The sequence below is a fragment of the Mustela putorius genome, unplaced genomic scaffold, assembly GCF_011764305.1.
Source record: "Mustela putorius furo isolate JIRA1106 unplaced genomic scaffold, ASM1176430v1.1 tig00000695_pilon_pilon_pilon, whole genome shotgun sequence".
In the NCBI taxonomy this organism is placed as follows: Eukaryota; Metazoa; Chordata; class Mammalia; order Carnivora; family Mustelidae; genus Mustela; species Mustela putorius.
In genome coordinates, this window is record NW_025421447.1 from 566,111 (window position 1) to 581,198 (window position 15,088).

Here is a 15,088-nt window from a genome sequence, read left to right on the forward strand (position 1 = left end):
TTATAGCTTTGTAATAGAGCTTGAAGTCTGGAATTATGATGCCACCAACTTTGGCTTTCTTTTTCAACATTTCTCTGGCTATTTGGGGTCTTTTTTGGTTCCATATAAATTTTAGGATTATTTGTTCCATTTCTTTGAGAAAAATTGATGTTATTTTGATAGGGATTGCATTAAATGTGTAGATTGCCTTAGGTAGCAGAGACATTTTCACAATATTTTTTCTTCCAATCCATGAGCATGGAACATTTTTCCATTTCTTTGTCTCTTCCTCAATTTCTTTCATGAGTACTTTATAGTTTTCTGAATATAGCTTCTTTGCCTCTTTGGTTAAGTTTATTCCTAGATATCTTATGGTTTTGGGTGCAGTTGTAAATGGGATTGACTCCTTAGTTTCTCTTTCTTCTGTCTTGCTCTTGTTTTATAGAAATGCAACTGATTTCTGTGCACTGATTTTATATCCTGACACTTTACTGAATTTCTGTATGAGTTCTAGCAGTTTTGGAGTGGAGTCTTCTGGGTTTTCCACACTAAGTATCATATCATCTGCAAAGAGTGAGAGTTTGATCTCTTCTTTGCTGATTCAGAAGCCTGTTGTTGCTGTTGTTGTCTGATTGCCAAGGCTAGGACTTCTAGTACTATGTTGAATAGCCGTGGTGATAGTGGACATTCTTGCCATGTTCCTGACCTTAGGGGAAAAGCTCTCAGTTTTTCTCCATTAAGAATGATAGAATGATGGATTTTTCATAGATGTCTTTTTATGATATTTATGCATGTATCCTCTATCTGTACACTGTGAAGAGTTTTGATCAAAAAAGGATGTCAAATGCTTTTTCAGCATCTATTGAGAATATCATATGGTTCTTGTTCTTTCTTTTATTAATGTATTGTATCACATTGATTTATTTGCAGATGTTGAACTAATCTTGCAGCCCAGGAATAAATCCCCCTTGGTGGTGGTGAATAATCCTTTTAATGGACTGTTGGGTCCTACTGGCTAGTATTTTGGTGAGAAATTTTTCATCTGTGTTCATCAAGGGTATTGGTCTGAAATTTTCCTTTTTGATGGGGTCTTTGTCTGGTTTCAGGATCAAGGTAATGCTGGCCTTATAAAATGAGCTTGGAAGTTTTCCTCCCATTTCTATTTTTTGAACCATTTTCAGGAGAATAGGTATTAATTCTTCTTTAAATGTTTGGTAGAATTTCCCTGGGAAGCCCTCTGGCCCTCGGTTCTTGTTTGTTGGGAGATCTTTTATGACTACTTCAATCTCCTTACCAGTTATGGGTCTTTTCAGGTTTTCTATTTCTTCTTGGTTCAGTTTAGGTGGTTTATATGTCTCTAGGAATGCATCCATTTCTTCCAGATTGTCAAATTGGCTGGTATATAGTTGCTCAGAATATGCTCTTACAATGTTTGTTTTTCTTTGCTCTTGGTTGTGATCTTTCCTCTTTCATTCATGATTTAATTAATTTGGGTCCTTTCTATTTTCTTTTTGATCAGTCTGGCCTGGGGTTGATCAATCTTATTAATTCTTTCAAAGAGCCAGCTCCTAGTTTTTTTGATTTGTTCTACTGTTCTTTTGGTTTCCATTTCATTGAATTCTGCTCTGACCTTTATGATTTGTTTTCTTCTGCTGGGTTTAGGCTTTCTTTGTTCTTCTTTCTCCAGCTCCTTTAGGTGTAGGGTTAGGTTGTGCTTGAGATCTTTCTTGTTTCTTAAGAAAGGCTTGTATCACTATATACTTTCCCCTCAGGACTGCCTTTGCTGTGTCCCACAGATTTTGGACAGTTGTGATTTTATTTTCTTTTGTTTCCATGACTTTTTTCAATTGTTCTTTAATTTCCTGGTTGACCCATTAATTCCTTCTAAAGAATTAATGAAGAATCAATTAATAGAAGGATGTTCTTTAGCCTCCATGTATTCGAGTTCTTTCCAACTTTCCTCTTGTGACTGAGTTCTAGCTTCAGAGCCTTGTGGTCTGAAAATATGCAGGGAATGATCCCAAACTTTTGGTACCAGTTGAGACCTGATTTGTGACCCAGGATGTGATCTATTCTGGAGAATGTTCCATGTGCACTAGAGAAGAAGGTGTAGGTGTATTCTCTTGCTTTGGAATGGAATGTTCTGAATATATCTGTGATGTCCATCTGGTCCAGTGTGTCACTTAAGGCCTTTATTTCCTTGTTGATCTTTTGCTCGGATGATCTGTCCATTTCAGTGAGGGGGGTGTTAAATTCCCCTACCATGATTGTATTATTATCAATATTCTTTGAATTTGTTATTAATTAGTTTATATAATTGGCTGTTCCCATGTTAAGGGCATAGACATTTAAAAAATTGTTAGATCTTCTTGTTGGACAGACCCTTTAATATGATATAGTTTCCTTCCTGATCTCTTATTATAGTCTTTGGCTTAAAATCTAATTTATCTTATATAAGGATTGCCACCCCAGCTTTCTTTCGATGTCCATTAGCATGCTAAATTATTTTCCACCACCTCACTTTAAATCTGGAGATGTCTTTTGGGTCTAAAATGGATTTCTGGTAGACGGCATACTGATGGCTCTATTTTTTTTTTTTTTTATCCATTCTGATACCCTATATCTTTTGATTGGGGCAGTTATGCCATTTGCAGTCTGGGTAACTATAGAAAAATATGAATTTAGTGCACTTGTATTGCCTTTAAGATGCCTGTTACTGTTTATTGTCTCTGTTCCTTTCTGGTCTCTTACTTTTAGGCTCTCTCTTTGCTTAGAGTAACCCTTTCAATATTTCCTGTAGGGCTGGTTTGGTGTTCACAAATTCTTTTAATTTTTGTTTATCCTGGATCTTTTAATCTCTCCTATTTTCAATGATAGCTTAGCTGGATATAGTATTCTTGGCTGCATATTTTTCTCATTTAGTGCTCTGAATATATCATGCCAGTCCTTTCTTGCCTGCCAGGTCTCTGTGGATACATCTGCTATCAACCTGATATTTCTACCATTGTGTGTTACAGATCTCTTGTCCCAAGCTGCTTTCACGGTTTTCTCTTTGTCACTAAAACTTGTAAGTTTTAGTATTAGATGATAGAGTGTGGACCTATTTTTATTGGTTTTGAGGGGGGTTCTCTGGCTGCACTCTGTGCTTCCTGGATTTTGATGCTTGTTCCCTTACCATATCATGGAAATTCTCTATTATAATTTGCTCCAATATATCTTCTGCCCATCTCTCTTTGTCTTCTTCTTCTGGGATCCCAATTACCCTAATATTGTTTCCTCTTATGCTATCACTTATCTGTCAAATTCTCCCCTTATAGTCCAGTAGTTGTTTGTCTCTCTTTTGCTCTGCTTCTTTATTCTTTATCCTTTGGTCTTCTATATCACTAATTATCTCTTCTGCCTCATTTATCCCATCAGTAAGAGCCTCTATTTTTGATTGCACCTCATTAGTAGCTTTTTTTATTTCAACTTAGTTAGATTTTAGTTATTTTTTTCTCTCCAGGAACGGATTTTATTTCTATAAAAAGGGATTCGCTAATATCTTCCATGCCTTTTTTGAACCAGCTAGCACCTTGATAATTTTCATTCTGAACTCTAGTTCTGGCATATTACCAATGTCCATATTGATTAGGCTCCTAGCCATTGGTACTGCCTCTTGTTCTTTTTTTTTTTTTAATGCTGAGTTTTTCTGCCTTGTCAGTTTATCCAGATATGAATATATGAATGAGAGAGTAAAATACTAAAAGGGTGGCAAAGATCCCAGAAAAATATACACTAACCAAATCAGAAGATACACGAAACTGGGGGGAGAAGAAAGGGAAGAAAAGAAATAAAAAATAGAAATAAACATACATATATATGTATTAGACTGGTGAATAGAACAGAAGCACCCATTTGATTTTTGGTGTACTCTGGTCTCTTAGAAGAAACTACCTCCCAAAATTTTAAAGACTTACATATATACAAAATAAGGGTAAACATGGTGAAGAGATGGAATATTACTGTAAAGATAAAAACTTAAAAAGAATCAAAAAAGGAATTGATAAAATATATTGGTTGGAGGAAGAAAAAAAGAAGTGAATGTGATCAGGTTGGAGCTAGATTTAGGGTATATTTTAATCTATTAGAGGAAATTATATTCCAAAATTGTAAAGATAAAAATACTATATCTATACAAAAAGTAAGGTTATATCCAATGAAGGGATAGAATATGACTACAACAATGAAAATTTAAAAAGATTTTTTTAAAAAGGTATTGATAGGATAAAATAGTTTAAAAATGTTAAAAGAGGAGAAGAATGGAAGAAGAAAAAAATAAAAATAAAATTAAAAAACTTAACTTTGCAAGAGTAAATGATCATGGGAAAAAAGCCATGAATTTTATAAGTTGCTTTCCCCTAGCTCTGGAGTTCCGCTGTTCTCCTTGATGGTTGAGCATAGTCCTGGCTGGATGTTCTTGCTGATCTTCTGGTGGAGGGGTCTGTTGCAGTGAGTATCAGATGTCTTTGCCCGAGGTGGAATTGCACTGCCCTCGCCAGTGGCCAGGCTAAGAAATCTGCTTGGGATCGCTTTCGGTAGTTTTTGTTCCCTGAATGCTTTCCATAAAGATCTGGAGGATGGAATGAAAATGGCAGCCTCCCAATCTCTGGCCCAAAGGAGCCGAGAGCTTGAGACCCCACTCCTCAGTGCACCCTCAGAGAAAAGCGGTCAATCCCTCCCAATTTCTGGTTCCTGGCTGCACTCTGTGCTCACCTGGCCTGTGACTGAGCATTTCTATCTCTGGCACCCAGCCCCATTTGGAGTCTCCAAACCCAGCATATTCCTGCCATGCACTCCTGTGCCGCTCCTCTGGGAGGAGGAAGGTCGGTGTTTCTCCCCCGACTTGTGGGGTCCCTGCAGTAGCCCGACTGTGCTTTGAATCATGGTTTAAGGTAACCCGAAACTGAGACTCCCCCCCCACCTCAGCTCTGTCTCTGTAGCTGGCTTCCCTGTTCCAATACCTGACAGCTCTGTCACACTCAGACACCCCCGGTCTTTCTGTGACCCTGCGGGTCCAGAGACCGCATTGTCTCCTCAAGGGCTCCACCCCCCGCTTAGCCTCTGGAGTGATGTCCCTTAGTGGAGCAGACTTCTAAATGTATTGTTTTTGTGCTCTGCTGCTCGACCACTTGCCAGGATGGCTCCTTCCCCGTGGTTTATCTTCTCCTACTTTCAGATTCTGTTCTACCTTCCCAAAAGTGGTCGATTTTCTGTTCCTAGAATTGCTGCTCTTCTTCTCTTCTATCTCCTATTGAGTTTGTAGGTGTTCAGAATGGTTTGATAACTACCTAGCTGAACTCCTGGGACCTAATGCTATTTCAATTTCCTACTCCTCTGCCATCTTGCTTCCTCTTCCAGGAGACTTTTTTTTTTTTTTTTTTTTTTTTTTTAAAGAAATGTCTATCAGTGGGAACTTACAGAATAGGAATCACCAGGTGACAAGGATCACCCAGTCTCCAGGAAGAGTGTGGTAACATAAAGAAATAGTTTCCATTGCTCCCTTTTGTTAAGACACGCAGAAAATTCTGGGTCAGCAAACAATGTTTTGGTCCAAGGAAGGTCACTTTTTGAGCATATAGATTAATACACTTGACTTTTGAGTCTTACAGTGATCTAACTTGTCTCCTAAATAGAACTTAGGGGACAGGAGTGATTAGATAACTTCCTCTGACTACTTTTCCAGTGTTAGGAGTGAAGGCTGCCTACTATAGAGAGCTGTGCAGCAATGTTGGTTATGGTTATCATTACCATTCCTTTGGGATGAGCCTTTTGGACCCTCGAGTGAGAAGGTACTCTCTCAGATATATGCCTGCAGTGCTGATGACTGTATTTGCACAGGATTTGGAAACCAGAGAAGTAGGGAGCAGGTTTGACAGTCTATTATGAAAACCGAGATGTCAGGCCAGTGCTCTGAACCTGCAGGGCAGGAGGCCTGCCTCTGTATGGAGCTAGGCTTTTGGAGCCACCTGCAGATAAGGCTGAGTTTTCTCTAGGAAGTGGCTTAGGCTCAGCTCTAACCCTTGTGGATGTCCTTCACTGAGTCCCCAGTCACAGGCCAAATTAATTTGTTCTGGAAACAAAAGGTTTGGTAACAGGAATACCTTGGTAAGGTTCCCCTGGTCCTGAGCCAAGTAGCTCCTCTCAGGACCCCTTGGTTTTTGAATTAGCTACAAAATGGCTTCCCACCCTTTCTGGAACAATGTACAAGTCTGTTTCACGGAATTACTGAGTCAACTGAATTTTGGGGAAAATTTGCCAAGACAGCCATTTTCAGTAATGACCAATTACTATTGATCTGTACCCTCTGGTGGTAATTACAGTCTAGACCCTGGTCTACCTGAATCATGATATTGAACTGAATCATCCATCTTCCAACTCTGCCTGGCCTGAAGACATAAGTTCATTACACCCCAAAGTGCTCTTGCGTTATTAGCATAGTTATAAAAAGCATGCTAAAACATTGTCATATTTACTAATATTTGGGAATGTCCTACACCTAAAATTTTACAGTTATATTGAGATTTGAATGTTGCCAAACATTAAGGACTGAGCACTTACCAGAAACTTATTTAGTGCCTGAGCTCATGGCTGACTTTGACTTTAGAGACTGAATCATATTTGTGTTTTGGGTCCTTGTCTGCACTTGGAGTCAATGTAGTCATTCTGTGATGTTCATAACTTTATGAACTGGACAAGAGCTCTGTGGACCTACCTTCATCTTATAAACCAAGACACTGAGGATACAGGTGACTTTCATATGGCTCATTAGTACCAGGAATTTGAGATTTGAGGTCAAGCTGAAGGGTTCTAGGTCTTTTCTCCTCCTCCTCCCCCTCCTCCTCCTCCTCCTCCCCCTCCTCCTCCTCCTCCTCCCCATCCTCCTCCTCCTCCTCCTCCTCCTTCTTCTTCTTCTCCTCCTCCTCCTCCTCTTCCTCATTCTCATTCTCATTTTTATTCTTATTCTTATTCCTTCTCACAGCTCAATTATCTCTACTTTCATGAATTAACTTTCTCACCTACATGGGCAGAGTTGCTCACTTGCCCACCTTTAAGGCTAGACATTTTTCTAACACTGTATTTCTTTCATTTTATTTTCTTTGTTTCTATGTTTGCTTCTCCAAGTAGACTCTAAGCCCCTTGAGGACAGCAAACTTTATCTTATTCTTCTATGAATTCCTGGGGTCTAGCTCAATGTCAGCCATAGCTGTTTCCCTTAAGATGTGTCTTGAATGAATGAACAGACCAATGGATATACCATGCCAGTTTCATGAACAAACTTTGCATTCATATTTAGTTGTCAGGCATTCGTTATGTCAGGGATTTGCCACTAGTCTGCAGTGTGGAACTAGAGACCAGACTTCTTATCTTGGGACTTTACCCTTGGATGCTCTGGCTGGGTTCCCCATTGTTTCATATAAGTATGAGTGGTCTCCCACTGCAGGTTCCTCCTGACTTCTGCTTAGAGCCACTGGATGTGTCTAGAGGGAATCTAATACAATCTGTTATTTTCACAGGTAAGGGGACTCAAGTGCTTTTTTGAGCACTTTCCACTGAAAAGGGCAGCAAATGGGACTGATGATTTAATTCCAGATGAAACTGAAGCAGAGTAATCCTTTTATACCATTGAGTCATTGGGTGGAGTAGCCAATGAGACTCACCCACTTTTAGTTTTTGCAACATCTTGAGCTATGGGCACCAAGGTGGCTTTGTCACCTAGATATTCCAGTAGAAGCTATGATAATTATCAGCTGGTCCTCCTTTTTGCTTCCTCACATCCAGCCTTGTTCACAACCTGCCCAAACACCCCTTGCACAACTGTCCTCTTCTTTCAAATACACGTGAAGCAACTCATTCCATGAGTCAGCTCTGCTGAACTGTGTCATCAGTCAAGTGGATGTGGCCTTGGTAACATCACCTATGGTCTGGAGAGCTAGGGACAAGGTGAGAAACTGGAGCATGGTGGCCCTGATGAGGGCTTTACCAGAAGTGTGTGAACATGGGACAGGCCACATTTACAGTCATCTGGTACCATCCCCTGTTCTTGAACCCCTCTTAACCTCTGATACAAAAAATATTGAGTTTAAGATTGGGTCAAGGTAAATGGAGGTGATGGTGTTAGTGGTAGGTATATTAAGTCACAATGATACAGACTGTGAATGTCAAAATCAATATTTGGCCCAGCCTGTGTTAGACCTCAGCTGAGTGCTCAATATATGGGTGAAAAAAATGCTTGCCATATTTTAGACAGAACTCTTTAACACATAAATAGTTTAGTCAAGTTTGTGTGTGTGCATTTCATTTATTTTTGATACCATATATTCATTGTATTTTTTTTTTTTTAAAGATTATTTATTTATTGAGAGAGAGAGCATGAACACGGTAGAGGAGCAGGGAGCCTACTGCAGGGCTCTATTTTAGGACCTCAGGATCATAACCTGAGTGCAAGGCACATGCTTAAACAACTGGGCCACCCAGGTGTCCCTATCTTTTTTTTTTTTTTAATAAACACTTTTATTTTTCTAAAATTTCAAAAAGATTTTATTTATTTATTTAAGAGAGAGAGAGAGAAAGAGAGAGAGAGAGCATGAGAAGGGAGAGGTCAGAGGGAAAAGCAGACTCTCTGCTGAGCAGGGAGCCTGATATGGGACTCAATCCTGGGACTCCAGGAATATGACCGGAGTCGAAGGCAGTTGCTTAACCAGCTGAGCCACCCAGGTGCCCTATTTTTCCAATTTTTAAAAGTAAACTGTATGCCAAGTTAGGGCTCAATCTCATAACCCTGAGATCAAGAGTCACATGCTCTACTGACTGAGTTGGGGAGGTGCCCCTATACCGTGTTTTCTTAAAGACCAAAGTCAGGAAAGGATGAGGATGGAGGTGCATGAGATGAGTACTGTCAAACTTTTTAGGGTCTTTAGCATGTGAGGGTATTTTTTAAAAAAATTTTTATAAACATATAATCTATTTTTATCCCCAGGGGTACAGGTCTGTGAATCGCCAGGTTTACACACTTCCCAACACTCACCATAGCACATACCCTCCCCAATGTCCATAACCCCACCCCCCTTCTCCAAACCCCCCTCCCCCCAGCAACCCTCAGTTTGTTTTGTGAGATTAAGAGTCACTTATGGTTTGTCTCCCTCCCAATCCAATCTTGTTTCATTCATTCTTCTCCTACCCACTTAACTCCCCATGTTGCATCTCTACTTCCTCATATCAGGGAAGGGTCTTTTTTTTTTTTAATTTTTAAATTCACATTAATGTATTATTAGCCCCAGGGGTACAGGTCTATGAATCACCAGGTTTACACACTTCACAGCACTCACCATAGCATATACCTTCCCCAATGTCTATAACCCAACCACCCTCTCCCTACCCCTCCTCCCACCTCCCCCGGCAACCCTCAGTTTTTTTTTTTTTTTTTTTTTTTGTGATATTAAGAGTCTCTTACAGTTTGTCTCTCTCCCAATCCCATCTTGTTTCATTTATTCCTTTCCTACCTCCATACCCCCCACATTGCCTCTTAATTTCCTCATATCACTGAGATCATATGATAATTGTCTTTCTCTGATTGACTTACTTTGCTAAGCATTATAACTTCTAGTTCCATCCATGTCATTGCAAATGACAAGATTTCATTTCTTTTGATGGCTGCATAATATTCATATATATGTATATATATATATATATATATATATATATATGTATATAGATCTATATAGATCTCTCTCTCTCTCTCTCTAAAACTCACTTCTTTTTTATCCATTCATCTGCTGATGGACATCTAGGCTCTTTCCATAGTTTCGCTATTGTGGACATTGCTGCTATAAACATTCAGGTGCATGTGCCCCTTCGGATCATTACATTTGTATCTTTAGGGTAAATACCCAGTAGTGTGATTGCTCAGTCATAAGGTAGCTCTATTTTCAACTTTTTGAGGCACCTCCATGCTGTCTTCCAGAGTGGTTGCACCAGCTTGCATTTCCACCAACAGTGTAGGAGGGTTTTCCCTTCTCTGCATCCTTGCAAGCATCTGTCATTTTCTGACTTGTTAATGTTAGCCATTCTGACTGGTGTGAGGTGGTATCTCACTGTGGTTTTGGTCTATATTTCCCTGATGCCGAGTGATGTTGAACACTTTTTCATGTGTCTATTGGCCCTTTGGATGTCTTTTTGCAGAAATGTCTCTTCATGTCCTCTGCCCATTTCTTGATTGGATTATTTTTTCTTTGGGTGTTGATTTTGATAAGTTCTTTATAGATTTTGTATACTAGCCCTTTATTTGGTATGTTGTTTACAAATATCTTCCCCCATTCTGTCAGATGTCTTTTAGTTTTATTAACAGTTTCCTTTACTGTGCAAAAGTTATTGGTCTTGATAACGTCACAATAGTTCATTTTTGCCCTTGCTTCCCTTGCCTTTGGTAATGTTCCTTAGAAAGAAGTTGCTGTGGCTGAGGTCAAAGAGGTTGCTGGCTGTATTCTTCTCAAGGATTTTGGTGGATTCCTTTCACATGTGAGGATCTTTTGAGGTCAGAGCCTTTTCCTTTCCCCTCCAACTGGGGTTGACCTTAAGGCCAAGACTGTGTCTCCCTGGAGGCTCCAGAGGGTAGGGTTGGAGTCTCCCTAAGGTTGGCTGTGTCCCATCTTCAAATTGGAGGTCTCTTTTGGTAAGGGCTGAATCATCTGATGGGATGATTCCTACAACACCAAATGGAATCTGTGGACATACAGGCCTTTTGCTGAGTCTCCTATGATGTACAAAAATGGTCTGTCAAAAGACAGACCTGTAATTTTCCTTCTGCCTCTCTGGCCACATGGCTTGTGCTTCAGGCTCAGGCAGTAGAAAAGGGCAAGGGGGCAGGCATGGTGCCTGCACCCAGAGTAACCTGCACTGGTTCTGGAGGAGGACCACCTGTGTGTGTGTGTGTGTGTGTGTGTGTATGTACTTTGTACATATGTGCACGCACATGTGACATATACATATATGTGCATGTGTTATGTATGTGAGTACATGTGTGTGGTGTAGTGTGTACCCACGAAGGACATGTGTCTGTGTTTGCTTACATGTGTTGTAGCATATGGTGCATAAAGATTGTAAACATTATGGGTGTGTGAGGCTCTACAGGGTAATGAGGAAAAGGTGTTCCTTCTTCCATAAAGACATGGTGGGGACAGAGAGGTGGGGATGGGCAGAGGGAATTTCATGGTGCATCTCTCATGTAGAATCTGACTATGGCCTGAAGCACACTCCCTATTTGGACCTGATTTAGCCTTTGTAGTGTCAAAGGCTCAGGTGGGGCTGCCTTTGTAACTGGGGTGCAGTGGTCATGTGAGTTCCACGTCTACCCATGGAAACCCTATAAATGGAGCCCAGGCTTCTGTGTTGGCTTCTCCCTGGGTTTGGGAAGCGGCTACTCAACCATGCTTCTGCCCATTAACCTGTCCACACCCGATATCTACAGCCACACATCCTTCATTAAAACCTCTTATATCTCAGTGTAGCTCTGGTCTGAGATTTTCTTTGAACAACAAACCAATCCAGCTGACTCTGGAGATCCTGTATTTAAGATCACTGTGTGCCAGTCCTCAAGAAGAACTTGGGATGAAGGGAAGAAAATGAAAAGCTCTGTTTTCTGGGGCCTTGCAGCTGAGTGGAGACTACCATGCCTACAAACTATTGAATCCAGTGGTGTCACCTCCAAGGGATGGCTTTTTGTGTGAATAGGTATAAATGAAGACTCAAGGTAGTCACCTACTGTCAGGAGAAGAGGCTCTGCTGGAAAGTTTATAGGATGTGATACTCAGGCCAAGACTTGGGTGTTTACCTGGCAGATAAATGGAAAAAAGGCCATTCTCAGCAGAGGGAAGAATATATGTAAAGTCTAATATGTTTTGACAACTTCCAGGTACTGCTTACTGGTTGAGTCTTTCATACACTGCTTTGCTTTTATTCTCAGCCCATGACTGTGAACCACAAAGTGGGTTTCATTAAGAAAACAGAAGCCTTCAGCTGGGAACCCTCTTGTCTCCTCACCACCAAATCAGCCAGACTACCTGCCTTTTTGCCTGTCTTCCTCATCTTCCCTCCTGTTACAACAGAGCAGTAGGTGCTCCTCCTCCTTTCTCCACGTGAGCCCTTCTGTTCACACATGCTTATTAATACTCACTGTGTACTTGCTACTACTCTGATGGCATGAATATAGTCATGAACAATACTGAGCCCTCTTGGAGCTCATACTGAAATGGGAAAAATCATAATAAACATCCAAACAAAAAATTATTATCTTGCCAACAGACATATGAAAAGATCCTCAACATGACTAATCATCAGGGAAATGCAAATCAGAACCACAATAAGATATTACCCACTCATGTCAGAATGGCTAGAATAAAAAAAAACAAAACAAAACAACAAAACAAAACAAAACAAGAATCAACAAGAGTTGGCAAGGATGTGGGAAAAAAAAGGAATCCTTATGCACTGTTGGTAGGAATGTAAATTGATGCAGTCATTGTGGAGAATGGCACTAAAAATTTTAAAATAAAACTCCTCTATAATAATCCACTAATTTTACTACCAGGTACTTATCAAAGAAAACAAAAACACTAATTCAAAAAGACATATGCACCACTCTGGTATTGTAACATTATTTATGGTGGCCAAAAAAATGGAAGCCACCCAAGCATCCATCTATAGATGAAAGGGTGAAGAAGATATGGTAAATGTATTCAATGAACTATAACTCAGCCAAAAAGAAGAGTGAAATTTTGCCATTTGCAACATAATGGATGAAACTAGAGAGTATAATGCTAAATGAAATAAGTCAGAGAAAGATAAACACTATATGATTTCACTTCTATGTGGAATTTGAGAAATAAAACAAATGAACAAGCAAAAGAGACAAACAAAAACCAGACTCTTAAATACAGAGACCAAATGGTGGTTGACAGAGGGCAAGTGAGTGGAGGGATAGAAAAAAATATATATATATCAACATTATCATTATTTTAGGTAAGTGCTAAGAAGAAAACAAAATATTCAATAGAAAAAAGAATGTTGAGTGTAATAATGATGATGGTGGCATGTGTGTGCATGTGTGTGTGTGCGTGTGCGTGTGTGTCTGTCTCTGTGTCTGTGCATGTCTGTAGCTGGGAGGCATGTAGGACCTTTCTCAAGAAATAGGATGAGCTGAGACCTAAACAGTGAGTCTGTCAGGTGTCTCTTTGTAGTACCTCAGTCTTCAGTTTACCCCTTCTTCTCTATCTTCAGTCTTCTCCCCCTCTCCTGGATCATTTCTTAGTGTCAGTTATCCTAAGAAAAACCAAATGGCTCAAATGTCTTTGACTCCTATGTTCCCTCCAGCTACCTCCTCCTTTCTCTGTTCACATTCATAGCCAAGCACCTTGAAAGAACTGTCCACACTGACCATCCTTGCCTCAGCACCTTCCTCTATTCCTTAGACCCCTGCCACCCATTCTATTCTGGATTCTGTTCTGTGACCTCTGTAATGTCAACTGATTCTCCTTGCTTTCTAAGGCTCTTTTCTTCTCCTGAGACCCCACTCACCTTCACTGTTTTCTCCTTATCAACTGGCTGACTGTGCAGGCTTCTCCTCTGCTGTCCAAACTTGAGACCCGGGAGTGTCCCCTGCTCCTCTCCTTGGGTGATCTCAGCCACTCTCATGCCTTCAAAAACCTTCTATGTGATTTATATTTCTAACATAAATATAAATCTCAAATTTATATTTCTAACATAAATCTCTCTGAGGTTGAGACTTGTATATTCAAATATTTCCTCCTCTTCACCTCTCTGTAAATGCCCTAACAATGACTCACGGCAGAAGCATGAGAGCACTTATGCATTTTTCCTGCTCCTTCATGCCCCCACATGAAGATAACCTTATTGTTATTAGGCCTGGGACCTATCAGTGTCTAACATATCCAAAACAAAGTATAGTGTCTGGCATGTAATTGGTGTCCATACATATTATTCAAAAATATTTTTTGAATAATAGATTAATGAAGGAAGTTTACTTGATATCAAACTGAGCTTTACTGAATGGGAAGAGATTATAAATGTTAACATCAGCTTTGGAAAGTAATAAGGAAGACATCTATTTTAAGTATAATATAAACTCTGGAACTAGGCAACCTGGATCTGAAGCTCTGCTTTCTCAGTTATTATCTGTGAGACCCTGAGTAATTTACTTAACTTCTCTGAGCCTTAGTTTCTTACCTATAAAACAGTGATAATAAGATGATCTCTTTCTTTTGCTCTTTATAAGGATTATAGTAGTTAATGTACATTAAGTCCTAAGAAAATATATGCCACATATTATTTGCCAGTATTACAATTTTCTGTCTATCTATCTATCTACCTATCTACCAACCTACCACCTCTACTCTTTATTTGGTATAGAAATGACCACAACCTTCTTGGCAGGTAGTTTCACCAGTTCTAGCGATTGAGGAAAGCTCTTCCAGAAATCTTGAGCTACATCTAACAGAATTCAAAATTATTTTGTCAGATTGCTCCCCTCATTAGCATGTATTGCTATGTTAATAGTGATTCTGCTAATCCTAACTCTGCACTAATTGCAATTAAAGGGTGATTCTGGATCCCAATTCCAATGTGGTAGCAGTTCTCTGACACTAACAAGCAATTCTCTCACAACAGCTGGGTGTCCTAAGGATTCAGCTCAATTCTGACATCATCTACCTGGAGGTGATCGCATCAGATTTTGATGGTTAAGGGCTCAGTCCCCCAGGACTGCTGTGTCCCCCTCCCCTCATCCCCCCCAGATGCCAGCAGCTAGTCCAGATTGTCACCTGTACTTCTGACCAGTCATAAATCAGAAGTTCCCCTATCACTTCCTTTGGTTTGATTAATTTGGGAGGGTGGCTTACAGAGTCAGAGAAGCATTGTACTTACTGGCTTATTATAAAAGGATGAAACTCAGAAACAGCCAGAGGGAAGGGATGCATAGGGAGCTGGGAGGTTTCATGCCCTGTCCAGATGGTACTCTCCCTACATATAAGCTCACCAACCCAGGTACTTTCTAAACTCT